Consider the following 26,529-nt stretch of genomic DNA (forward strand, 5'->3'; position numbering starts at 1 on the left):
AGGCAATAATTAATAGCCTACCAATCAAAAAAGTCCAGGACCAGATAAATTCACAGCCAAATTCTACCAGAGGTACAAACAGGAGCTGGTACCATTACTTCTGAAGCTATTCCAATCAATAGAAAAAGAGGGAATCCTCCCTAACTCATTTTATGAAGCCAGCATCATCCTGATACCAAAGCCTGGCAAAGGCACAACAGAAAAAGAGAATTTTAGACCAATATCCCTGATGAACATCGATGCAAAAATCCTCGATAAAATACTGGCAAATCAAATCCAGCAGCACATCAAAAAGCTTATCCACCATGATCAAGTTAGCTTCATCCCTGGGATGCAAGGCTGGTTCAACATACACAAATCAATAAACATAATCCATCACATAAACAGAACCAAAGACAAAACCACATGATTATCTCAATAGATGCAGAAAAGGCCTTTGACAAAATTCAACAGCCTTTAATGCTAAAAAACTCTCAGTAAACTAGGTATTGATGGAATGTATCTCAAAATAATAAGAGCTGTTTATGACAAACCCACAGCCAATGTAATACTGAATGGGCAAAAACTGGAAGCATTCCCTTTGAAAACTGGCACAAGACAGAGATGCTCTCTCTCACCACTCCTATTCAACGTAGTGTTGGAAGTTCTGGCCAGGGCAATCAGGGAAGAGAAAGAAATAAAGTGTATTTAATTAGGAAAAGAGGAAGTAAAATTGTCCCTGTTCATAGATGACATGATTGTATATTTAGAAAACCCCATCGTCTCAGCCTAAAATCTCCTTAAGCTGATAAGCAACTTCAGCAAAGTCTCAGGATAGAAAATTAATGTGCAAAAATCCCAAGCATTCTTATAGACCAATAACAGACAAACAGAGAGTCAAATCATGAGTGAACTCCCATTCAAAATTGCTACAAAGAGAATAAAATACCTAGGAATACAACTCAGAAGGGATGTGAAGGACCTCTTCAAGGAGAACTACAGACCACTGCTCAATGAAATAAAAGAGCACACAAGCAAATGGAAGAACATCTAATGTTCGTGGATAGGAAGAATCCATATCATGAAAATGGTCATACTGCCCAAAGTAATTTATAGATTCAATGCCATTCCCATCAAGCTACCAATGACTTTCTTCACAGAATTGGAAAAAACTACTTTAAAATTCATATGGAAGCAAAAAAGAGCCCACATTACCAAGAGAATCCTAAGCAAAAAGAACAAAGCTGGAGGCATCACGCTACCTCACTTCAAACTATACTACAAGGCTATAGTAACCAAAACAGCATGGTACTGGTACCAAAACAGAGATATAGACCAATGGAACAGAACAGAGGTCTCAGAAATACCACTACACATCTACAACCATCTGATCTTTGACAAACCTGACAAAAACAAGCAATTGGGAAAGGATTCCATATTTAATAAATGGTGCTGGGAAAACTGGCTAGCCATATGTAGAAAGCTGAAACTGGATCCCTTCTTTACACCTCATACGAAAATTAATTCAAGATATATTAAAGACTTAAATGTTATACCTAAAACCATAAAACCCTAAAAGAAAACCTAGGCAATGCCATTCAGGACATAGGCATGGGCAAGGCCTTCATGACTAAAACACCAAAAGCAATGGCAACAAAAGCCAAATTAGACAAATGGGATCTAATTAAACTAAAGAGCTTCTGCACAGCAAAAGAAACTACCGTCACAGTGAACAGGCAACCTACAGAATGGGAGAAAATTTTTGCAATCTACCCATCTGTCAAAGGGGCTAATATCCAGAATCTACAAAGAACTTGAACAAATTTACAAGAAAAAGTCAAACAACCCCACAAAAACTGGGCAAAGTATATGAACAGACACTTCTCAAAAGAAGACATTTATGCAGCCAACAGACACACGAAAAAACGCTCATCATCACTGGTCATCAGAGAAATGCAAATCAAAACCACAATGAGCTACCATCTCACACCTGTTAGAATGGTGATCATTAAAAAATCAGGAAACAACAGATGCTGGAGAGGATGTGGAGAAATAGGAAAGGTTTTACACTGTAGGGAGTGTAAACTAGTTCAACCATTGTGGAAGACAGTGTGGTGATTCCTCAAGGATCTAGAACTAGAAATACCATTTGACCCAGCAATCCCATTACTGGATATATACCCAGAGGATTATAAATCATTCTGCTATAAAGACACATGCAAGTGTATGTTTATTGCAGTACTATTCACAATAGCAAAGACTTGGAACCAACCCAAATGTCCATCAATGATAGACTGGATTAAGAAAATGTGGCATATATACACCATGGAATACTATGCAGCCATAAAAAAGATGAGTTCATGTCCTTTGTAGCAATGTGGATGAAGCTTGAAACCATCATTCTGAGCAAACTATTGCAATGACAGAAAACCAAACACCACATGTTCTCACTCATAGGTGGGAAGTGAACAATGAGAGCACTTGGACACAAGATGGGGAACAGCACACACTGGGGCCTGTTGTGGGATGGAGGGATGGGAGAGGGATAGCATTAGGAGAAATACCTAATGTAAATGACGAGTTAATGGGTGCAGCAAACCAACACAGCACATGCGTACATATGTAACAAACCTGCACGTTGTGCCCATGTACCCTAGAACTTAAAGTATAATTTAAAAAAAAATGTGAGAGAAAAGAATACCAAAATTCATTGCAAGGATCCTTAACAAGAACTACTTACATTGGAAGCAAACCACAGAGAATTGTAAGGAGCCATGTGACAGAGAGGACCAGGATGCCATGAAAATGACCTTGGCTAAAAATAGGTCATTTAACCCTTGGCTCACTGGCATCTCTCCAGATTTTCAATTATACAATGTTCAATCTGCTGTGCAAGGTAATTCCATCTTGCAAAGGATTTGATGTTACATTCTACCACACATAAAACTGAATTAAACTTTTACGGAATTGGAAATGCACATCATTGATCAAAATAAATCAAACATGAAAAGAGTAGGAAGGAATAACCAGTGATGGAATAGCAAATGTGAATGGAAAACAGAATAGGACTGCTAAAAAGACAAAAAACTTCCGAAGCACATAATAGCTGTGTTATTTAAAAATCGTAGTGGTCTCCAAATGACTTCTATCACATCTCATTCAATACCAGAGCAAAAGATGTTAAGTTTATTATGGAATGCCCACCAAATAGCTAGTTTCTGAAAAACCCTTGTTTCTCAATTTGAGCTAACCATTTCAGGCTACTGCTTCAAACCAAAGTTACTGGCATCATGCTAAGCTAGATGTGTTGACTGAAGTATGAGATTCACACTTTTGTAAATGAAAAGCAATTTGATTAGGCAAAGTTTTTCTAAGTGAAAGCAAGCTTACTGAGAATTAAAGAAACAAGAGAATGGCTACTCCATATAGCAGAGTTTTTTGTTTTTTAAGTGTAGGCAAATATTTAGTGAAGATGATATTTCAATAAGAAAACTGGCACTTGGGACATGCTTCCACTAAATTTGAGACATCTTAGACAGAACAAAGTTTTATTTTTGAGGCATTATTTTTATGGGATTGAAGTCTTGGAACTATTTGATCTAGTTACTCTATGTTCTCAACTGTGTTAACTCGTTGAAAACAACATTGTTATTAAAGGTATTCACAAGAAAAATTCAGAGATACTGTTGCATCTCCTTTCTCTGTTTCAAACTGTTTTCTCCTAAGCACCCAAGGCTCTGTGATGTCTCAAACATTTAATCATTAATTTTAAAAGAGCTTATTATGGAATTAGAAAAAAACTATTTTAAAATTCATATGGATCCAATAAGAGCTCATATAGCCAAAAGAATATTAAGCAAAAAGAACAAAGCTGGAGGCATCATGCTACACCACTTAAAACTATACTATAAGACTACAGTAAACAAAACAGCATGATACTGGTACAAAAACAGGCACATAGACCAATGGAACAGAATAAAGAACTCACAAAAAAAGACTGCACATCTACAACAAATTGATGTTCAACAAACCTGACAAAACAAGCAACGGGGAAAGGATTCCCTATCTAGTAAATGGTGATGGGAGAACTGGCTAGCCATATGCAGAAAATTGAAACTGGACCCCTTCCTTACACCTTAAACAAAAATTAACTCAATATAGATTAAAGACTTAAATGTAAAATGCAAAACTATAAAAAACCCTGAAAGAAAATCTAGGCAATACCATTCAGGACACAGGCATGGGCAAAAATTTTATGAAGAAATCGCAAAAAGCATCTGGCACAAAAGCAAAATGGGCAAGTGGGATCTAATTAAACAAAAGAGCTTCTGCACAGAAAAAGAAACTGTCATCAGAGCAAACAGACACCCTACAGAATGGGAGAAAATTTTTGCAATCTATCTATCTTACAAAGTTCTAATATTCAGAATCTACAAAGAACTTAAGCAAATTTACATGAAAAAAACTTCATTAAAAAGTGGACAAAGACATGAAGAGACATTTCACAAAATAAGACATACATGTGGCCAAAAAATATGAAAAAAAACTCAACATCACTGATTACAGAAATGCAAATCAAAACCACAAATGAGATACTATCTAATGCCAGTCAGAATGGCAATTATTTAAAAGTAAATAAACACCAGATGTGGCGAGGTTGTGGAGCAATAGGAAGGCTTTTACACTGTTGGTGGAAATGTAAATTGGTTCAACCATTGTGGAAGACAATTTGGTGATTCCTTAAAGATTTAGAACCAGAAACACCATTTCACCTAGCAATCCCATTACAGGGTATATAACCAAAGGAGAATAAACCATTCTATTATAAAGATACATGTATGTGTATGTTCATTGCAGCACTATTCACAATAGCAAAGACATGAAGTCAACCCAAATGCCCATCAATGATGGACTGCATAAAGAAAATATGGTACGTATATACCATGGAATATTATGCAGTCATGAAAAGGAATTAGATCAAGTCCTTTGCAGGGGTATGGATGAAGCCAAAAGCCATTATCCTCAGCAAACTAACACAGGAACAGAAAGCCAAACACCACATGTTCTCACTTATAACTGGGAGAGGCCTGAGCAGAACACATGGACACAGGGAGAGGAACATCACACACTGGGGCCTGCTGGGGGAGGGCAGTGGTAGGAGGAGCATTAGGAAAAATAGCTAATGCATGCCAGGATTAATACATACGTAATGGGTTGATAGGTGCAGCAAACCACATAGCACACATTTAGCTATGTAACAAACCTGCACATCCTGCACATGTACCCTGGAACTTAAATTAAATTAAATTAAATTAAATTAAATTAAAAGACAAGCTAAAGGCGTTAATGAAAATAATTAGATAAAAAAAAAAACTTTGATTTTCAAAATCCTGAAACAAGTGTTTTAATTTTGCTTTAAACATATATTCAAATCCTTTAATACTGTTCCCTTCCAGAGGTGCTGCTTAATTTCCTGTCTTGAGTGTGGCTTGGACTTAATGATGCACTTCTGATATGGTCTGGCTCTGTATTCCCACCCAATTCTCATCTTGAATTGTCATGCAAATTATAATCCCTGTGTATTGGGGGAGGGGCCTCATGGGAGGTGATTGGATCATGGGTATGGTACCTCCATGAGAGAATTCTCATGAGATCTGATGGTTTCATGAGGGGCTTTTCCCCATTTTGATCTGCATTCCTCTCTTCTGCCACCATGTGAAGAAGGACGTGTTTGCTTCCACTTCTGCCATGGTTGTAAGTTTCATGGGGCAGCTTCCTCAGCCTTGCAGAACTGTGAGTCAATTAAACCTCTTTCCTTTATAAATTATTCAGTCTCAGGTATTTCTTTATAGCAGTGTGAGAACGAACAAATACAACTTCAAACTGATAGAGTAATGCTGACATAATAGTTTGTGACTCTGGGTGTAGAACATAAAACTCACTGCAGGCTCCCCCTTCTCTCTCAAGGTCTCTGGGATCATGAGCTCTGGGGGAAGCCACCTGCTGTGCAATAAGCAGCCCTGAGGCCTGAGTCAAGGTCCATGAGGCTGAGAACTGAGGCCTTCTGGGAACAGACAGCAAGGAACTAGGCCTTTTCCACAGCCATGTGACTGATTCATGTTTCATGTGAATCCTCAGCCCCAGTGAAGCCCTCAGATGATGCAGGCCTAGGCTAACAACTGGACTGCAACCTTGTGAGAGGCCCTGAGCCAGAAGCACTCAGGGAAACCTCTCCTGGAACCCTGACCGTCGGAAACTGTGGGAGATGATGAATATTTGCTGTTTTGAGATGCTAAGTTTTACATAATTTGTTATGCAATAGTAAATAACTAACACATTTTCACAAAAGAGAATCTATTATTACATGTTAGTTTGCATTTGCTCTAAATTTATCATTACTATTAATATTATTGTTATTTATATAGGGTCTCACTCTGTCACCCAGGCTGGAGTGCAGTGGCATGATCACCATGCACTGCTGTGTCGACCTCCTGGGCTCAAGGGACCCTCTGATCTCAGCGTCCTGAGTAACTGGGACTACAGGCATGAAGCACCACACCTGGCTAATTTTCTAAATTTTTTTGTAGAGATGGGGGTTTCTCCATGTTGCCCAGGCTGATCTTCAACTTCTGGAGTCAACAAATTCGCCTTCCTCTGCCTTCCACGGTGCTAGAATCACAGGCGTGAGCCACCACACCTGGCCTAAATTAATTATAAGACATTAAACATGTAACTTAGTTTTAAAAGGTAAGAAGAATGTCCGTGGGTGAAGAGGATGCATTTTATTACCATTCACAATGATCACTTTACTTGAACTTCAATTTCCAACTGTGTCCCAATTAAACACGAAAGGAAGATCCAATCCTTGCTGGGCTGATTCTGTGATGGCCTCAGTAACCAGCTCCTGGACGTTCACCTTCCCCCAGTTATTCAACCAACTCTAATGTAGGTGCTACTGTGAAGGGATTTAGCAGATATAATTAAGGGCCTCAATTAGTTGACTTTAGACTAGGTTTATCCTGCTTGGACTGTCCTAATCAGATGAGTACTTGAAAGGACTGGGTTCTTCCTGAGCGTAGAGAAATACAGTGTGAGAGGAATTCAGCATGAGGGGTTTCCTCCACTGTGGGCTTTGAAAATGAAGAGGCTGTGTAGGAAAGAACGCTGTTGGGCACCAGGAATTGAGCACAGCCCTCCCTGTTCTCTATATTGACAGCCAGCAAGGAACAGGAACCTCAGTCTTACAACTGCCAGAAAATTCATTCTGCCACCTCTGTATAAGTCTGAAGGAGGATTCAAAATGAAAACACAGCTTTTGGAAGCCCAGAACAGAGATTCTCTCCACGTTTTGCCCAGATTTCTGACCAAGGAACTATAAGAAGATAAATGGGTGTTGTTTTGCTGGTCGTGATAGTGCATGAATGAATTGATGAATTGATATGCACACTAGTTACATAAAATAAAATCTTTCTGAACTTTTTCAGTATCTTACATTTTATAATTTTCTGTGATGCAATTTAATACATTCATATTTCATTCATTCAGTCAACAAAAATTAATTTAATCCCTACGATGAACCAGGTGTACCCTCATATGCTCACGTGCCTGACATTCCAGAAGCTTCACAAGACCAAGGTGGAGCCACTGGAATGTTTTAGGTGGAGAAATGACACACTGTGACTCACAGGAGCAGGACCACTGTGGAGAGAACAGTCACGCAGCAGGTCATGGGACAGTGCTAGAGCCACAATTCAGGAATGACAGGGTGGTGGAGACTAAGGGGAGAGGAGGGCCTGAGGGATGAGAGGGATAGAGGGAAGGGCTGGAGAAGCAGGAGGTGAGGAAATGGAGCAGAGGGAAAGAATTCGAAAGCAGCAGAATTCTTAGGTTTAAACACTTGTTTAATAGATTTGTAATACATCCATCTACAGAGCCTCGCTGGGTGTTCTTTGCAGTTGACCTTTAATACTTTATGTGGGTCTGCCCGAAAACTAATTGTTTTTACGTTAATCAGATTTTAAAAATACTAAGTGTTCCTATAAAATATACACAACACTTAGATGTGGATACTTCCTAAAAACAGGCAGTGCATGAGCACTGGTGAGGGGCACTGTGACTGCATTGAGTGCTTGCCACTGTGAGGTGAATAAAGTCTGTACTGGCTCCTGGTTGCAACATAAAATAAGACAGTGGCTATTTTGTATTAGGAGATGCCCTGGACTCACACAGAAACGCAGGGCTATGGAATGAAGGTAAATATAAAATACTACAAGTGGGAGTCACAGATACATTGTCTGTGAAAGTGAAACTTAGGAGCTTTGTGAGTCCTGTTGTACTGCTTTTAGACACATTTATATGTCACGGAACCAAAGTCACATTTTCTACCGATTAGATCCTGATCATTCAGGGATTACCAAGATTCTACTACCCACTGTAGTTAATAAACAAAAAGCAAACTGGTCTCTGTTCTATCTCATGCACTCAGGCGCAACTTTTCCAGTTCTAAAGAAAAGAAAAAAGAAAAGAAAAAAAAAAAGCCCTGTCACTACACCTCCATTCCCAGGGCAAGCTCACTCTCTGGCACCAAGCTCTCTGAGGTGATTTTTCTTCTAGAAGAGTCCACTGGAACAGGTAAGGAGTAGGAGGCAGGGAGTCCAGTTCTGGGACGGGGAGTCTGTGATGAAAAGTGAAGAGAGAGGGACGGGGCCCATGCCGTGTGTTTCTCCCTGGTTTCTCAGACAGTTCCTGGGCCAAGACTCAGGGAAACATTGAGACAGAGCGCTTGGCACAGGAGTAGAGAGGTCAGGGCGAAGTCCCAGAGCCCCAGGCATGGCTCTCAGAATCTCAGGCTCAGAAAGCGGTGTGGGGATTGGGGAGGCCCAGCGTTGGGAATTCCCCATCTCCGAAGGGTTTCTCTTCTCCCTCTCTCAACCTACATCTGGTCCTTCTTCCTGGATACTCACCGGGCGGCCCCAGTTCTCACTCCCATTGAGTGTCGGGTTTCTAGACTTCTTCTAGAGAAGTCAATCAATGTAGCCACTGTCCCGGTTCTAAAGTTCTGTAGCCACGGTCCCGGTTCTAAAGTTCCCACGCACCCACCAGGACTTCGATTCTCCCCAGTCGCCAAGGATGGGGTCATGGCGCCCCGGACCCTTCTGCTGCTGCTCTCGGGAGCCCTGGCCCTGACCCAGACCTGCGCGGGTGAGTGCGGGGTCGGGAGGGAAACAGCCTCTGTGGGGAGTAGCTAGGGGTCCGCCCAGCGGAGGCGCAGGAACCCGGTTGCTGTGTCGGGAGGAGAGTCGGGAGGGTCTCAGCCCCGTCCTCGCCCCCAGGCTTCCACTCCTTGAGGTATTTCCACACCGCCACGTCCCGGCCCGGCCGCGGGGTGCCCCCGCTTCATCTTCATGGGCTAAGTGGACGACACGCAGTTCGTGCGGTTGGACAGCGACGCCGCGAGTCCTAGGATGGAGCCGCGGGCGCCGTGGATGGAGCAGGAGGGGCCGGAATATTGGGAGGAGAAGACAGGGACCGCCAAGACCAACGCACAGTTTACCGAATGAACCTGCGGACCCTGAGCGGCTACTAGAACCAGAGCGAGGCCTGTGAGTGACACCGGCCGGGGGCGCAGGTCACTACCCCTCCATATCCCCCACGGACAGTCCGGGTCTCCCCGAGTCTTCGGGTCCGAGATCCACCCCGAGGCCGCAGGACCCGGAGACCCTTGACAGGGGAGAAGCCTAGGAGCCGTTACCCGGTTTCATTTTCAGTTTAGGCCAAAATCCCCGCAGGTTGGTCGGGGCGGGGGCGGGGCTCGGTGGGCGGGGCTGACCGCGGGCGCAGGGCCAGGGTCTCACACCATCTAGAGGATGCCTGGCTGCGACAAGGGGTCCGACGGGCGCTTCCTCCGGGAACATCACCAGCTCGCCTACGAGGGCAGGGATTACATCGCCCTGAACCAGGACCTGTGCTCCTTGACCGCCGCAGACACGGCGGCTCAGATCACCCAGCTCAAGTGGGAAGCTGCCGGCGAGGCGGAGGTTCATCCTCACAGTGATAGGTACCTATTCGATGTGGTGTGTTTTTCCTCTCTACTCTCAGACCCTCAGCCAGTATCACTACTGGCATTCCTGATCCACTGGCTCAGAATTTCAGTACATTATCTGCCCGCGGGACACACCTCAGAGGGAAAGGGATGAAGCGTGGGCCGTGACCAAGGCATGCCCTGGTCATATCAACACCTGCACCTCCCAGGGGCTGCCAGCCACACAGAGTCACAGACAGGTCTCTACAGACACAATTTTGTACCAGCTTGGATTAAACCCTCTGAGGAATGGGTGCCATCTTTCAGGATGTGGTGCTTGTATTAAATCAAAGACGTCTCTATAGTGCTGTGTTTACAGAAGGAAGATATACGTGGGTCCAAAAACCAAGAAGTTGAAACAGGTGTGGCTGCATGTCTCATCCCTTATATTCACCCTCAGGGTGATTTTGCACTTCTCGTCTCCAATATCGGGGCTCTGCAGGGGAGGAGGTCCTGGTTTCCCAAAGGGGGCACCCTGGCAAGGAGACAAATGAGAGTCCATGGAACTACACATTATGGGTGCCCCCAGGGATGTTTGAATAGTATGTGCCCAGACACAAGCAGGTGAGAAGAGGAGGAGGCAGGGCTGCTATCACACAAGGAAGGCAGAAGTGTGTGTGGAAATAAGAGATCCACTTGGAGGCCTTATGGTTCCCCTTGTCCTGTTGTAAGTGTGAGCAGAATCATCCAGCAACGCAGCCTGAGAGGGTTTGATATTCAAGAGCCCAGAACCCTCAGGAAGGAAGGATTGAGTGATACACCTAGATAATGTCCCAAGGCTCCACTCCTGTGCTCTGACATCCTCAGAAGGTTTAGTGCAGAAGCCCTGCTTCCCATGGGCTGTTCCCAGCCAGTGACCGGTCACAGCAAGCACACTAAGGCAGGCCATTACTGGGAGATATGGGACTCCTCTGATGGCCAACTGTGGCTAGAAGACTCCTCCATGGCCTTGCTCAACCTTCCTTAGATCGCCTGTGCTCTAGGATGTGTGGAACAAACCTTCTATCCTTCTGTCCAGCACTTGGGGTCACACTTGCATTGTGGTGTGCTGCCTTTTCCAGGGATTTCTGGCTCACTTCCCATATACCCTTACAGGTGTGTCCCCTCATAAAATGCCACAGACTTGAAGTTCATCTTGGCATCTGCTCCTTGAAGGACTTGGACTAAAAATTATTTCCATCTGCACATCAATAACTCTTACTTATTTCAACTTGTAAAATCCTTCTCTTTGTCCAACTTCTGCCACCCCCATAGAATCTATTTTACTTGTGTTTGTAGTCTCTTTGAGTTAACGGATATTTGCTCTATTAAGCTACTAAATTTTGAGGTAGTTTCTGTCACAGCACTTGATAACTATTAAGGCTTCCTTTTTTTTTTGTTTTTTCTTGAGATGGAATCTCACTCTGTTGCTCAGGCTGGAGTTCAGTGGCTCAATCTCGGCTCACTGCAAGCTCCACGTCCCAGGTTCACGCCATTCTCCTGCCTCCTGAGTAGCTGGGACTACAGGCGCCTGCCACCACGCCCCGCTAATTTTTTGTATTTTTAGTAGAGACAGGGTTTCAGCATGTTAGCCAGGATTGTCTCGATCTCCTGACCTCGTGATCTGCCCGTCTCAGCCTTCCAAAGTGCTGGGATTACAGGCGTGAGCCATTGCGCCTGGCCAAGGCTTTCTCAAGTTTCCATTATTCCATGGGTATTATCTACACATCTTTTAATACCTTGCATTTTAATAACATTAGCCATATTTGCCGTTTCCAACCCTTTCCTCCTATTCTTTTTTGAACATTTTTATTTTGTCTTTCTCTGTCCTTCCTTCCTTCTTTACTTCTTTCTTCCCTCAGAGCTTTCTCCCTCCCTCTATTTTTTTCATAAAACCTAAGTGTTCAGGCTAAAAGGAAGCATCACTTGAACCTAATGTCAAAAGTATAATGCCATAATTTATAATATAAAAGTAAAGAAAAGGAAGTGATTAATTGAATATGAAGAAAATGTCTAGGGTGATTCTGCAGCCAAGACAGTGGCTTTTAATATTTAATCTCCTACTTCAACTGAATGTTTTCAGAACACACGAGCAACATGAGCTCTTTCCCATTCTTGGTACAAGCACTTGAGAAATCAAATTAGCCTTATCTAGTCTGATTAATGTCCATATACCATATAATCCCACCGTCTGCCTCCTGATCATACACTCTGGGGACACTGTTGGCTATGTGTCCAGGAGAAGTGTAAAATGGAATGTCTTATAAAACTACAATAATCCAGACAGTGTGAAAGTGAGAGACACAGAGATCAATGAACAGAAGTGAGAATCTAGAAAGACATTATTACATTTTTTGTCAATTGATCGTCAATAAAGTTGCATAGGTAATACGAAGTGACACTTACCACCACATAAAATATAAGCTCGTCTAAAACACCAAAAGCAATGGCGACAAAAGCCAAAATTGACAAATGGAATCTAATTAAACTAAAGTGCTTCTGCACAGCAAAAGAAACTACCATCAGAGTGAACAGGCAACCTACAGAATGGCAGAAAATGTTTGCAATCTACTCAGCTGACAAAGGGATAATACCCAGAACCTACAAAGAACTCAAACAAATTTACAAGAAAAAAACACAACAACCCTATCAAAAAGGGCTGGGCAAGGATTGAACAGAACACTTCTCAAAAGAAGACATTCTATACAGCCAACAGGACAAATGAAAAAATGCTCATCATCATTCTTAGCATCAGAGAAATGTCAAATTCCAAAACAATTGACATAACCATTTCACACAATTAGAATGGCAATCATAAAAAGTCAGGAACAACAGGTGCTGAGAAGGATGTAGGAGAAATAGGACACACTTTCCACTGTTGGAGGGACTGTAAATAGTCATTCATTGTGAAGATATTGTGGTGATTCCTCAAGGATCTAGGAACTATCGTCCATTTGACCCAGCCATCCCATTACTGGTTATACCCAAGATTAATAAATCATGCGCTATATAAGGACACACTGCACATGTAGTTTATTGTGGTACTATTCCCAATAGGCAAAGACTTGGAATCAAACCCAAATGTCCATTCAGTGACAGACTGGATTAGAAGTGGCACATATACACCATGGAATACTATGGCACCCATGGAAAAAGATGAGTCGTGTCTTTTGTAGGCATGGATGCAGCTGGGAAACATATTCTAGCAAACTAATGCAAGAACAGAAACACACCGCATGTTCTCACTCATAAGTGGGACTGAACAAATTGAGATCAACTGAACACGAGGAAGGGGAACATCACACACCGGGGTCCATTGGGGAGGGGGAGAGGAGAGGGATAGCATTAGGAGATACCTTAATGTAAATGACGAGTAATGGGGTGCAGCCACACCAACATGGCACATGTATACATAGGTAACAAACCTGCATGTTGTGCACATGTACCCTAGAACCTAAAGCATAATAAAAAAAGAAAAAATATATAAGCTCAAACAAATTAGAGACCTAGACAGCTAAAATTTATGAGTTAAAACTATCAAATTTCTAAAAGAAAATATAGGAGAAAATTTTTGTGACATTGGGTAGTCAGGCAAAAGATTCTTAGATAAAATACCAAAAACATGATCTACAAATGAAAAAAGAGAGAGAGAAATTGGGCTTAGTTAAAATTTAAAACTTAAGTGCTTCAAAAGACATTATTGAGAAAATGAGAAGACAAGTCATAGATTGAGGGAAAAATTTTCACAGTTTATCACAAATTACATTTGTGATGAAGAACATGTATCCAGAATATAAGACAAGTTCTTAAACTCAATGTACGAAGACGAGCAACTCAACCAAAAATGAGCAAATCATACAAATATGCACAACTGACTTTTACAGAAGCACAAAAGCAATTCAATGAAGGAAGGAGCGCTTTCCCAACGAATGGTGCTGGAACAACTGGACAACCACAGTGGAAAAAAATAACCTGAGCCCAAACCTCATGCTTTATACAAAAAATAACTCAAAATGAGTCACCAGCTTGAATGTAAAACACAGAGTTAAAATGGCCAACATTGAGCCAGGTGTGGTATCACAGGCCTGCACTCTCAGCTACTCGGGAGGCTGAGGTGGGAGGATCCCTTGAGCCCAAGAGTTCAAGGCCAGCCTAGGCAAGAATTTTTTTTTTTCTAAAATAAATAATAAAGTTAAAACTTAAAATTACAAACCTTTTAAGAAAAAGTCATCCGAACTAAGACTGGACAAAGAGTTCTTAGACATAACACCAGAATATGTTCCATCAAAAATAAAGTTAACAAATTGGATCCTACCAACACTAAAAACTGTTGCTCTGTGAGAGACCTGTGAAGAGCTAAAAAGACAAGCTACAGAACGAGAGAAGATATTTACAGACAACATATTCTGTAAAGACTGTATTCAGAATATATGGAGAAATTAAAAAACCCAACAGTAAAAATGAAATCCAAATACACAATAGGCAATAAGCAAGACATGAACAGATATTTCACTGAAGAGGATAAACACCGGGCTAATAAGCAGATGAAAAGGCACTCAACATGATTATCCAGTAGGAAAACACAAATTAAAACCACAAGGATGAGAATGGCTATAATACAAAATAAAGGTAGCAACAGATGCTGGCAAGGATGCAGAGAAACTGGGTCACTCTTATATTGCTGGTAGAAATGTTTTTTAAAAATTGGACAGCCACTCTGGAAATGAGTATTGCAGTTTTCTTCAAACTGAACATGCAATTTACCTTATGACTAACAAATTCCCTCCTTATTTCAAACACGGGAAATCTTTATGTTCACGAAAATCCTGTGCACAAATACTCTTGCAGCTTTATTCATAATACCCCCAAACAGGAGTTAATGCAACTGCCTTTCAGTGGGTGAGTGAGATCTGCTGTTTGAACTCATAACTGAGTCACACAAGTGCCCTTTCTCAAGGCTACCATCCAGCTTCTCTGTGCAATAAGTGTTTTATGCATATTTCCCATTTTCTCACAAGGAATATTAAAGATGTGTACTCAAGGATCAAACTTTAATGAACATAAATTTTTTACTGCACCATCAAAGACATTCTTAAAAGGCAATGCAGTTTAGAGCCACTGCCTTGGTTCTGCTAAGGTGCTGGGTGTGTTACCGACCTTGGCATTTGCAGCATTAATGGAAAAGTGAACATAATGAAACAGGCAGATGGCATCTTGGTATTTCTGTGAAAACAGGTTTCCCTCCTGAACTCTCTGAAGGCAGCTCAGGGGATACACCTTCAAAATGGCAAAGATCGATTATGGTTCCTAGTGGGACACAACCCCTAGCCTATTCCAGTTCAGCTCTCTCTCTCTCTCTCTCTCTCTCTCTGTCTCTCCCCCCTCTCTCTTTCCCTCATTCTTCCAACTTACGTTGTATAAATTTTCAAATGTGCAAATAAGCTGAAAGAATGGTGCAGTAAAATTCAAGTTACCACTCTACCATATTTGGTTAATATCTCTTTATATACATAAAAGCAGAGTGTGAAATGATGGATCACAGAGACCCAGAAGGGTAAGGGTGGTTGGCATTGGGTGTATAATAGAGGGATTTCTTGGTGAGTACAATGTGCTTGTCTCCAGTGCTGGATGCTCTGAAGGCCCTGACTTTACCACAACCTATATAGCAATATAGCAAAATTGCACTTGTGCCCCATGAATATATATGAATTTAAAAAATTAAAAATAACATAACATGTCTCTTTATAGATACAGGTAGACATGTTTGTATAGCATGTGTGTGAATGTGTGTGTGTGTCTGTGTAGAGAGCAGCACAAGTTAAGAGATTAAGATTTTGTGACTGAACCATTCCAAAGTAACTTAAACATAAAACATACATGGATAAATGTGTCTGTGACAACAAACCTGAATACAAACATGAAAGAATATATCTATAAACACATCTCTGGATAGATAGCTTATGAACGAATTCCCTACACCAGCTCCCTTACTGGTTACCCTGTGAACACAGGCAGGCAGGGAACAGGACCCAACTAGATTCCCTCATCCTTCTCTTGCTTCCAGGCAGGTCCTGCATCCACTCCTGCTGCACAGGGGGCTCCCATCCCTGCCTTGGTCAGTTTCACAGGTGCTCCCCTAACTCTCTCTGCCACCACTGCTTTACCTGGATGGAGCTGAGGCTGCCCTGACTAAGAACAGCACCACCCACCTGTGCCCCCAAGACCAGGAAGTTAGGAGGAACCACGCAACAGGGTCAGGAACTCTCCCACCTCCCCAGTCAGTCTGAACTGATGGCAGGAGATACTGATGCTTGCTTTACTCATCCTCATTCCCAGCTCATTTATTCTTCATTAATTCAGTCCAATCTCCCCAACAGTCACTTCACCCCAGAAGCTGACTGACCTCTAATCTTTGTAATCAGGAAACCACAAAGCACTCTCTGTCACCTGCCTGATATCACCCTTCAGCTCTACGTCATCACATGTGAGCTCCAACTCTGCAGGGCAGGTGTCCCCCACAGGGTCAGCCCCTAAACATTGGCCCCAGATGTTCCCCCCATCCCTTCCCAGCCCTTTCGGTGCTGCTGTGAATCTGTCCCTCAATGAGAACTGGTGTGGAGATGTGGGGGAGGAGGGGAGATTTCTTTGTGCTGTGTCAAGGCATCGAGACAGACTTCTCCTTCTCTCCTGAACCTCACACTCTATCCCTTCCCAGACACTTGAAATAAAACGCAGACCGGAAATGTCTATTTAAGAGCTAAATATCTATAGTATAAAATATGAAGACAGAATAGAATGGGGTAATGCAGGAGAGTGTGACAGAGATGACAGGACCTCAAGGTGCCAGGAAAGCTGATCCTGGGCTCCCCACAAGGAGCCATAAGCAGGACACTCACTCATAAATGTCACCTATAATAATAAAATTACTGCATATGTAATATATCAAATATAATAAAATAACAAAAATAATATGGCACAGCTGCAAACACCTCATATATATATTAACCCTTTTCATTCATCCAACCACAAGAAATAAATGCTCATAGTTTCCCCATGTCATAGATGAGGAAACTGAGGCACCAAGAGAGAACATGCTGGTGAGACATAGGCAAGGAGCTGAATCCAGACCGCCCGGCTGCAGAGTCTAGTTGCCCTCAGTGGAGCCAGCGGACCCAGGAGCTGACACCAGAGACTGAGATCTCAACTGTGCACTGCCCTGGTGGTCTCCTGTCCCAACCAGGTGTTGATCCAGGCCTTGTAGGCTCATCAGCTCTGGATTAAAGAAAGAAACAGTAAATGCTCCCTTGGGTGCAGAGCGCTGCTTTTTATTCCCTGAGGACTTCTCCTTCCTCAGTCACTCCAAAATCAGATGCACCCTTTCTCTGAGGGAAGATGACATCCCCACTTTTTTCTCCCTCCCATGACACTTTCCCAGCCCCTGCCAGTCCCCTCCCATGACTCCATCAGCATCAGCACCTGCCCTGTGCCCAGCACCCATCCGGCAATGAGTGGGAGGACCTCAGGACTCAGGAACAAGACCCAGGAGGAAACTCAGTGCCCTTTCCTCCTCCTCTCATGCCTGACCAGCCCTGACACAGTGGGAGGCCTCCCCAAGAGAGGCCCTGGCTGTGTCTCCATGTCCCCCAGTCCTGGGCTGGGTCACACACACAGTCCTTCTACCCCTCAGACCCCAAGACCTCCTCATCTGCGGAGACACCTGCATACCAGGGCAGGCCCTGCACACTGTGGGTTCTGCCCTCCACCTGCAGCTCAGCATTCCTCCCCTCCCAGCTCTGAGCACACAGCTCCTAACTGGAGATCCCATCAGGAAGCCCTGGGACTCACAGGCCCAGCATGGAAATAGGTGGCTGCCATGGAGTCTGCACCTGATGTGATGCTGGTGATTCCCTTGCTCAAGGAGGCCCAACCTCCCCTCCCCATAACCTGCATGTGAGCTGTGCTTGCTCCTGCCTGTCCACTCACCCCTGGAAATGCAGCTCCACCCCAGGGCTGCTGCTTAGTGGGGCTGCAGGACCTTCCTGTCCAGTTCCTAACAGGGCTTCCACCCAGGCCACCGCCATTGCTGCCCACAAGGGATCTTCTCCTTCTCCTTGTGGAGTAGGGGGTTTCTTCAGACCCCTCAGCCTGAGGCTGCCTCTATGCATCCTCTGCACCTGGGGACTGCCACTGCCACAGGCACCATCTCCCACATGGATCCTCTGAGAAAGGAAGCTCTAAACTTGTGTTCCTGTTCCATTCAACGTCCCTTACAACATCAGTACTGGAGGACATCCTATTAAGATTATCCAGCTGAAATTATGTTCATGGACATCAACATTTAAAGCAGGAATTTTGAGAAATTGACATGTGATTTTCATGCCCTTTTTCTGGCCATTGTCCCAGTGAAACCATTCCTGCCTACAGGGAACCAGAACTGAATCCCTCTATGGGAGATGCCACAGGTGAGAGCAGGAGCGACCACAGACCTGCACTGCCTCTGCTGTAGGTGCCTCCTGGACAGGGCCCTCTTGCTGCAGGGCAGGGGATGAACCGTCTCATCTGCCCAGGCCTGAGGCACCGACTGACAGTGCCATTAGGTTCAAGGATGAGTCACCACCACCTCACTGACCAGACACACAGAAGTGGGGAAATGGCAGAAAGACTTGGGTCTCCCGGACACCCCAGACTCTCGTTGTGCCCTGCACTGACTCTGTCTTTGCAGAAACTGAAAACTTTCTGCTTGCTCTTTTCCTCTCCCCTCAAACAACCTGGCTGTGGGGGAAATGATTCTGACTGTCTCTTATTTTAAACTTACCAGGCCATGACTATGTTAAGAAGAAAAAAATTGGCTCAAAGAGGGCAAGGTGAGGCCACAGAGCACAGAACAAAGCCCCAAAACAGCCCCTGGGGACTATGACCCTTGGGGCTGGAAAAAGTAACACCTGGACATAGGATGAAAACAGGGACCACAGCTGCCCTGACAGGGGGCTGGTCCTCACTCCCCAAATAGCCCAGGGACATCTGCTTATCACCTCGTCCATATCAGCTGCAAGGAAACACAGGGAGACAGGGGTCACATGGTGGGAACCTGGAAAAAGCACGGCCTCAAGGGACCCAGAAGACATGACACCCCTGAGACAGCTCCCAGATGAGAGATATGGGGAGCTGCAAAGTGGACAGAGGATGGCCGTGTACACTCAGGACCCTCCCTGGTACAAGGGGACCTCAAAAGGACTGTACACACAGGGGCCCTCAGTCTGGGCCTCGTGGGTCTTTTTCTTGGTGTCCTCCTGATGGCTGGAGAAACAGGGGAGGGGGATGCAGAGCGGAAGGGACTAGAGGCACCACCTCTCCTTGGATTCCTCTCCAGTTTCTAGCCCTCGCCAGATCACAGCTGCTCCCTCTGAGACAGTGATCATCCAGGCCCTCAGCAATCAGCACACAATTCCCAACTCACCCACCTGGATGTGCCCTGGTCAGCCTGAGAGACAGAGACCGGGATGGGGACAGAGCAGGCACCATGGCCCTCCCTGCAGCCCACTCCTCACCTGCAGCAGGAGGAGGCCACGGCTGGACGTTTGAGGGCCTTGGCCCAGCCCTGGCTTGGGCAGGACTTAAGGGTATAAAAAATAACCTACATGTGATGGTTCATTTTCAATTCTATGTGCCTTAGTATAGGTTTAAGCAGCCCACATGGTCATAAAGAGATAAAAAAGCAAAATGTACTAAGCCACCACCCCCTCTCCTTCTGGCTTTCCCTTTCATACACTGGCCAGGAGCCTATCGGTTGGGGTCCCCTCAACGACCCCCTCCCCACCTCACCAAAAATTTAGTTTAGGCTAGCTTGCAACATAGATAATTATACCCCTTCTTATATTAGCAGCCATTAGGGCCATAAGTCAAATGTTTAAAGAGTCCTGAGACAATAGCAATGCATTATGGGCTGCAACAAAATGCAGCAAAAAGACACTAAGGAACATACTTGAAATCTTAAACTACCAATAGGTGACATCTGGGAAGATCATAAGCCCTTGGTACTCTGCTAATGAGGAAATGGGGGAGGGACTTGAGCACTAGCGAATACATTGTTGAAATTGTTGAAACCGTCCCTGGTGTGTCTGCATTCCAGACACCTGATATTGCAAAACTGTCACTCACAGTCTCACTTTTGCTGTTCTCCGGGTCTCTGAGTCCATTCTTTGGGTTTGGATGGGTGCGTTTGTTTCTCATAGTCTAGTGGCCTGTATGGGGATCTCTGTGCTTGTGTGAAGTGAGTGAGACTTTGCCTGAGAGGAGAAACACGTACCAATTGATTCATGTGGCCCGGCTTCTCACAGAAACCATAGACAAACTTGAAACTGTTATTCAGTACACAATGAAAGTGACAAGGGGGCGTAGGGGGGTGGAAAGCAGGCACCATGGCAAGCAGGCAACCTCGTGTGTCTTGTGGGAGACACTGAACGTACTGTGGGGGGTCACATCACCATTAGAGAGCTGACGGATATGGGATGGTGTTGGGCTGTCTATTGTCTCTACATAATCCAGCAAACTGTCCCTGAGGGAGCCTGGTGAGGCCTAAAGAATGAATGAAATTACTCTAGGAATGGCCAAGTAGGAGTTATAATTGCAGTTTTTGTGTTGTCTGGATATCACTGGTAGAGCAGATCAATAAATCCTTAGGCACACAGCGTGCAGCTGTGGATTTGGCGAGTGCATTTCTTTCCTCTCCAATTAGAAAGGGGATACGGAATGATTCATATTCATGTGGGATACACAACACATTTATTTATCATTTGCCTCAGGGCTATTGTAACTCCTCTGCCCTCTGTAGTATATAGTCTTAAGACTACAGTAGACATACTGGATATCCTATAGGATATTAAATCAGCTCATTTCATTGACAATTTCATGTTGACTGGGGTGGATGAGCAGCAGATAGAAAGTGCACTGGAGTCCTTGGCAAAATAAGCGCACTCCAGAAGGTGAAGGTAAACCTTACAGAGCTTCAAGAGTGGCCACTGAAGTGAAGTTTTATGGGTGAACAAGTGCCAAGTGTTTAGGGGAATGCAGTTGTGTCCCCTCCAAGGTAAAAGACAAACTGTTGCATCTTGCATCCTCACCAGAAGGAAGGAAGCACACTGCCTGGTGAGCCTCTTTGAGTTCTGACGACACCACATTCCACATCTAGGTATATTGCTTTGGCCCACACTTTAGGTGAAGTAGGAGGAGGCCACTTTCATGTGGGGCCCACACAGGAAAAGACCCTGCAGCAGATGCAGGCCATGGTGCAAGCAGCCAGCATCTCTCTGACACCCTGGGGCTAGTGGTGCCAGTGGTGGGGAAAGATGAGAGATGGAGCTGAACCAAGCACCAGTGGGAGAGTCACAGTGGAGGGCCTGGGATTCTGGAGTAAGATCCTGTCATCCACAGCAGAGACATATGCCCCCTGTTAGAAGCAGCCTTTAGTGTTCCTTGTCCTGATTCAGTAGAATGCTTGACCATGGGACACCAAGCAGTGATATAGTTCCAAGTGCCTGCATGACCCACAAAGTCATAGATTGCACAGGCCCAACAGCATCCATCATGGGGTGAAAATGGTCCACCTGGGTTCAACTTGAATCCCATATTGACACCCACAGAAAACACCCAAGTCTGATGTGGCACTGAACAGCTAAACAGACAAATGGAAGTTAGCCGCCTTCACCATGGGTCAGCCCAGGCCTGGTAGGATGGGCGCATGAATGGAGCAACCACAGTGGCAGGTATGAGGCTACATATGGGGCCAGAAACACTGACCCTCTCCCCCAGCCCTACTAAGGTAGATGCAGCTACTGCCACCTCTGAATGTCAACTCATCAGCATTTGGAGCCCATGATGTGCCCCAGTGGGGCACTATTTCTTTAGGTGACTACCTAGCCACTAAGTAACAAGTGACTACATTTAGCTACTTCCATTCTGGAAGGGCCAGAGGTTCATCTTCATAGGGATAGGCTCCTATTCCAGGGGTGGGTTTTCCTGTGCTGTTCTCAGACACTCAACCAGCACCACTCTCTGGTGATGTTGACATTCCTGATCCACATGCTAGGCAGTGCTCCTAGCCCATTATCTCCCTGAAGGACCCACTTGGCAGGGAAAGTTTCAGTGTTTCCATGGCTGTGGGTTCCACTAATCCTATCACCATCTGCACCACCCAGAGGCTGCCAGCCACAAGGAATGCTGGACAGGTCTTCTATAGGCACAGCTCAGTGCCAGCCTGGAGGAAGCACTCTGAGGGGTGGGTGCCATCTTTCAGAACATGGTACATTGTTTGAATCAGAGACGTCTCTATGGTGCTGTGTTCTCAGTGGAAGAACATGTGGGTCCAGAAATCAAAAGGTGGAAGCAGGTATGGCTCCATGTCCAATCTCTTTGATTCACCCACTAGGGTATTTTGCATGTTTTATCTCCAACACTGGGCTGTGCAGGTTAGGAGGTCCTGGTTTCCAAAGGAGGGTACACTTAAAAGGAGACAAAAGAGAGCCTGTTGAATTACACATTACTTTAGTCACCACAGAAGTTTGGACAGTGTGTGCCCAGAGACCACCTGGTGAGAAGAGGAGTCTCCTCCTCTCCAGGCCCAGGTAATAGACCCTCATTCCCAGGAGGAGGCATGGCTACTTTCACACAGGAGGACAAAAGCATGTGTGGAAACCAGAGATCCACCTGGGGGCCTTCTGGTTTCCCTTACCTCATTGTAAGTGTGAGCAGAATCATCCAGCAATTCAGCCTGAGAGGATTTGATTTCCAAGGGCACAGACCCGTCAGGGCAGCAGGTTTGAGTCACACTCATGGGTAATCTCCCAAGGCCCTGCTCCTGTGCTCTAATATCCTCAGTAGCATCTTCCCATGGGCTGCTCCCAATCAGTGACGGGTCATACCAGTGACACTAAGGCAGGACATTCCTAGGAGGTGGGGGACTCTTCTGATGGCCAACTGTAGCTCGAGGACTCCTCCATGGCCTTGCTCAACTCTCCTTAGATTACCTGTGGTCTAGGACACGTCCAGTAAATCTTCTCTCCTTCTGTCCATCATGGGAGGGTCACACTTACATCTTGGTCTGTTGCCTTTCCCAGGGTAACCTGCCTCCCTTGCAATATTGTCTGACAGGTGTGTCCCCTAATAAAATGCTGTAACTTTACTCCATGGTGGCACTTGCTTTTTGGAGGATTTGGACTACAAAATCATTTTCATCTGCACACCGGTGACCTCTTACTTATTCCAATTTGTAAAATCCTTTTGTTTATTCAACTTTTTCTACTTGCATTGGCTCCATTTTGCTGGTATTTGTATTATGTTTTTGAATTCGTCCATGTTTGTTGCTTTAATCACTAAATTCAATTTGCATTCAATTTGGGAGTAGTTTGTTACACAGCAATGGATAAACAAATGAAGCCCTCTTACACTTCCATTATTCTATAGAGGTTCACTACATCTGTTTTATTTCCTCCCATTTTCATAATATTGGCCATACATAGGGTTTCTAGTTTCTCACGTCTATTCTTTTCTTTATTTTAGTTTCTTTTATTTTTTATTCCTTCCGTTTCTCCTTCCTTCTGTCTCTCCCTCCCTCTCTTTCTTCTCTATTTCCATTCAACCGCCCGCCCTCCTCCTTTTCATTCCGCTTTCCTTCCCCTTCCCCTTCCTTCTTTTCTTCTTTCACTCCTTCCTCCATTCCTCCTTCTTTCCCTCCCTTCCTCCATTTTTTCCTTTTTATTATGAAATATTCCTAACATATAAAGTAACCCTATGAGTTTGGGCTATAAGTAAGCATTTTCTGGATCTATATGTCAAAAGTATAATGCCATGGTATATGAGAAACAAGTAAACAACAGGAAGTTATTAACAGAATCTAAACAAAAATGCCTGCAATAATTCTGCAGCCAAGACAGTGGCTTTCAACTCAATTCCTTCAACTCAGTGTTTTTAGAACACATCATCAACATCAAGTATTACACATTTATTTCAAAAGTTTAGGCCAGGCGTGGTGGTTCACGCCTGTAATCCCAGCACTTTGGGAAGCCGAGGCGGGTGGACCACCTGCAGTCAGGAGTTCAAGACCAGTCTGGCTAACATGGTGAAACCCCATTGTTGCAATTGGTTACTACGGGATATAATGAAGGGGACGAACACAGAAATAAAGACAAAGACAAAAAGATCTGTCCTGAAAGAAGGGGTCGGGGGCTTCTTGCTACTAGTGATTCCTTCTGGTGGCAAACGCAGTTTGTCAGTTTGCCAACATCCTGCTTTCATGAGAATAGTTTGTTGTTTGCTCATACAGCCTCCAGTGGTATAGTGAGTTGATCACGACCCTCATTCTTTTGGCCTCCAACACCCCGTCTCTACTAAAAATGCAAAAATTAGCTGGGCGTGGTGGTGAATGCCTGTAATCCCAACTACTCTGGAGGCTGAGGCAGGAGAATTGCTTGAACTGGGAGGAAGAAGTTGCAATCAGCCGAGATGGCACGACTGCACTTCAGCCTGGGTAACAGAGCAAGACTTTGTCTCAAAAATAAATAAATAAATAAGTTTAAGTTGGCACAATCACTTTGGAACTAATATTATTATTATCTAGTATGGTTAAAGTACATACAACATATAATGCAACCATCCTACTCCTAATCATACACTCTGCGGGCTTTCCTGCCTATGTGCCCAGGAGACATGCACACTAATGTTTATGGCAAAAACTGGAATCAGCTACATATACATCAATAGAAAACTAGTGCAATTATAGTATAACCATAAAATGTAAACCTTCAGCAGTAAAAATGAGTGAATGACAGCCTCCCACACCACAGATAACTCCTATACGTAATGCGCATCATGGGAAAATAAATGCAGTAGGAATTTGCTGTACTGGAAGCTTAAAAACCAACAAAACTAATATTTGGATTGGGGATATATCTATACTTGTTACACAAATCTTTAAATAAACATAAAGGAAAAATAATCACAAGACGCAGGATGAGTCTCGTTTTGGGGGATGTGAATGGGCAGCAGCCCAGGGTAGTTTACAGGGTCTGTGTTTACAACAGTGCTGACTAAAGTCCATACAACATATCCATGCCCTCTTAAAAGGGAACTTTTAAAATAAATTTGTAATACTTGATGTTGATGATGTGTTCTGAAAACATTGAGTTGAAAGAATTGACTTAAATTTATAATTCCTTAAACAGAGTTTTTCAAATTAAAATATACCTGGTTTTTATTAAAATGAAAGAGAAAAGATGCTTGCTTCATTGCAAGCATGCTTAACAAGAGCTACTTACACTGGAAGAAAACGACAGAGAATCGTAAGGAGCCATGTGACAGAGAGGACCAGTATGCCATGAAAATGGCCTTGGCTACAAATAGGTCATTTGATCCTTGGCTCACTGGCATCTCTCTAGATTTTTGAAGTATACAATCTTCAATCTGATATGCAAGGTAATTCCATCTTGCAAAGGATTTGGTGTTACATTTTGCCACACATACAACTGAGTTAAACAATTACAGAATTGGAAATACACATCATTGATCAAAATAAATGAAACAAGAAAAGAGTAGAAAGGAATAACCAGTGACGGAATAGCAATATGAATAGAAAACGCAATAGGACTGCTAAAACAAACAAAGAAACAAACAAAACCACCTCAGAAGCACCTGATAGCAGTGCTATTTAGAATCATAGTGGTGTCCAAATCATTTCTTTTTTTTTTTTTTTTTTTTTGGGGGGGTCTCGCTCTTTCGCCCAGACTGGAGTGCAGTGGCGCAATCTCGGCTCACTGCAAGCTCTGCCTCCCGGGTTCACGCCATTCTCCTGCCTCAGCCTCCCGAGTAGCTGGGACTACAGGCGCCCGCCACCTCGCCCGGCTAGTTTTTTGTATTTTTAGTAGAGACGGGGTTTCACCATGTTAGCCAGGATGGTCTCGATCTCCTGACCTCGTGATCCGCCCGTCTCGGCCTCCCAAAGTGCTGGGATTACAGGCTTGAGCCACCACGCCCGGCCGGTGTCCAAATCACTTCTATCACATATCATTCAACACCACAACAAAAGATGTTAAGTGTATTATAGAATGCTGATCGAATAGCCAGTTATCGAAAAACCTTGTTTCTCAATTCGAGCTAACAATTTCATGAGACTGCATCAAACCAGTTATTGGCATCAGGCTAAGCTAGATGTGTTGACTGAAGTATGAGATTCACATCTTCGTAAATGAAAAGCAATCTGATTAGGCAATATTTTTCTAAGTGAAAGCAAGTTAATTAGAGAAGTAAAGAAACAAAGAACGGCTACTCCAGAGATAGAGCAGTGCTTCTTTTTTTAAGTGTAGGCAAATGTTTTTTGAACATGTATTTCAATAAGAAAATTGGCGCTTGGGACATACTTCCACTAAATTTGAGACATTTTAGACAAAACAAAGACTTATTTTCAAGACATTATTTTTATGGCACTAAAGTCTTGGAACTAT

At 43.9% G+C, this 26,529-nt stretch overlaps 1 long non-coding RNA gene and 1 pseudogene across 1 annotated transcript in view; one reads left to right on the top strand and one right to left on the bottom strand.

Annotated features, from left to right (window-relative positions):
• LOC108528442 (uncharacterized) overlaps positions 1–9,139 on the bottom strand; it is a 26,288-nt gene extending 17,149 nt beyond the window's left edge. Inside the window, exon 1 of the long non-coding RNA XR_001885162.1 lies at positions 8,943–9,139. This is a non-coding gene — a long non-coding RNA (uncharacterized LOC108528442). The remainder of the gene's footprint in view (positions 1–8,942) is intronic.
• The window catches only part of LOC108528437 (HLA class I histocompatibility antigen, alpha chain G-like), a 64,322-nt pseudogene continuing 46,864 nt past the window's right edge, over positions 9,072–26,529 (top strand).

The sequence above is a fragment of the Rhinopithecus bieti genome, unplaced genomic scaffold, assembly GCF_001698545.2.
Source record: "Rhinopithecus bieti isolate Rb0 unplaced genomic scaffold, ASM169854v2 scaffold_5150, whole genome shotgun sequence".
NCBI lineage: Eukaryota > Metazoa > Chordata > Mammalia > Primates > Cercopithecidae > Rhinopithecus > Rhinopithecus bieti.